Source organism: Myzus persicae, unplaced genomic scaffold (assembly GCF_001856785.1).
Source record: "Myzus persicae strain clone G006 unplaced genomic scaffold, MPER_G0061.0, whole genome shotgun sequence".
Lineage (NCBI taxonomy): Eukaryota > Metazoa > Arthropoda > Insecta > Hemiptera > Aphididae > Myzus > Myzus persicae.
This window is the reverse complement of record NW_019104108.1, coordinates 119,073-121,454: the sequence shown is the minus strand read 5'-3', so window position 1 is coordinate 121,454 and position 2,382 is coordinate 119,073.

Sequence of the window (2,382 nt, the reverse complement as noted above, 5' to 3'; positions counted from 1 at the left end):
AAAGCATATAAAGGATAATTCACCAAGCTTGCTCACTCCCATTTTTCCTTTAATAATTCATTTATTTAAATTCTGAATTTTTGAATTTTTAAAAATACTCACAGACAGCTTTTTCACATTCTTGGATTTTTTTACTACTTAAAGAATGTGCTTGTGGCGATTAACTACTTTTTTTCGGACGAGAACTTTTTTTTTTCTTAATTATTTAGTGCTATGGAATCTTAGACTATGTCATCAAATTTACTTATTGTTTATAAACATTACAGATTGGAAATATCATTTTATTCAAATAAAATAAAATAATTAATAAGTGGATAATTTTTGAAAATTTGGATGTACCTAATTCAAATTATTTGTACTAAGGATGATGGTCTTTAAAAATGGATTTATAAAAATATAAAATATACATAATAATATCAGCACTTGTGTTTATTATACTTGGATACTTCTACAAAGTATGTTAAATGTTGATGTGATAGATTGACGACTACAATATTCAAATCACCCATTGTCCCCATATCTTATAAGTCAATTAATGTGAATCACTTTCCTTAGATCATAAAGTTAAATATCTAAAAACTCCTCGAACAAATTTTGATCGAACGAAATTTTTCAGAAAATTATCTGCTAAATAATTTACACTTGAAAGGAGAGGGTTCTCATTTGAAAAAAAGTTTGTATCCCCACAAAAAACTCTTTAGGTAACACCTAAGAATATCTCAATAATTTGAAAATTTAGTCTTTAAATATATTTCAAAATTCCAAAAATTAGATTTTGAATAATAGCGTACTGACGAAAAAAGGGATGATCATACTTAGTAAATCACTCTGTATAATTTTAACGTGTATATTGTATGTGCATCATGTAACCATTTATACAATTTATTATTTAAGTGGTCTAACTAATTGTTTTAGGCAACAATTACTTGTCAATTTTTTTTTTCAAATCATACCCGATAAATATAATTAATTGAATCACTGTATTATACTATATATTATTTACATACACATTAGTTCTTCTTAAAAAGTAATAATGATAACGGTATACGATCGCATGGTAGACCACCTGCTTTTCTTTTTGATTAAATAGAACAATAAACAGGTGATACATTCATAAAGAAGCACAGACAAAAAAACAATCAGACGGTGTTTAATATAGTTCACTATATATTATATTATAATAATTGTTGATAACGTATTTAAAATATTGAAAATGTGATTAATGCGAAACACAATTTTAAGTTGATATAGTTATTTAGTTTAACCGGGATATTGACAGTTAATTTACCTTTATAAATGAACACTGATGTAAATAATTTAATTTTAGTTCAATTAATAATTAGACAAATGAGGAAGATAAAATGAGAAAACATAAGAAGACCGTTATTTACACCGATAAAAGGGGGGAGTTTGGTAAGCATCCGTTGTGTGTACATTTTGACGCACGACGCATTTTATAAATTTGTTAAGTGTTTAATTGTAGTTCTTGCGTGGTTATGTACTTTGAATAATGTTGTGTTTTTGGTGTCCATATTCATTATATGAGAGTACGACCCAAGTACGGATATTGTTGTTGCATAATAATTATAAAGTAATTACTAATTACAAACTATTACTACCTATACAGAGACTTACCTATACAGATTTGCATTCACCCATACTATGTGTTGGTTACAAAATTGTTTTTGATAAAGTTTATCCATTTAATTATTAGGTATTCTTAATAGTAAATACTGTCGGATAAGATAAACATACCAATATAATATATTGTTATGATTGAATTTCCGGTCTATTGATACAACGATTGATTTGTTACACATATATTATTTTGAAATATTGATCAAAATATAAGTTTTGTTCCATCGCAATTTTAAACAGATATAGTTATAGGTAATATAAGAAAATTAAAAATCAAAGGAATTTAACAAAGCAATTATTATTTTTATATATGCGCCGATTAACATTATTTAATAGTATTTCACGTTTTCAAACGTTGCCAAAGGGGTCAGTGAAGTAGTTGGTTGCAATATAATATATTCAAAATGAAATGCCAATACGATTATAATTATAAGTTTATCTGGGTATATGCTTTTATACTTTATAAATACCTTTACTAATTAGATACCAGATACCAATAGTCTATACGCAATTCTATACTCGTTGTCAACAATCTCAGTCAAGGATTTGATACCAGTGACTAGTGACATTATAATATTATATGATATTATGTTGGTGTTTTGTATAATATATATATATGTATATATTTTGTTTATAATTATGTATTTCGCATTCGATCCCGCGGACGTCACGTGGCGGAGGCAACACTTTTATGTATTTTTTTTCATTTTCGTCTCCCACAAGTAGAGTTATAAAGACACGAAA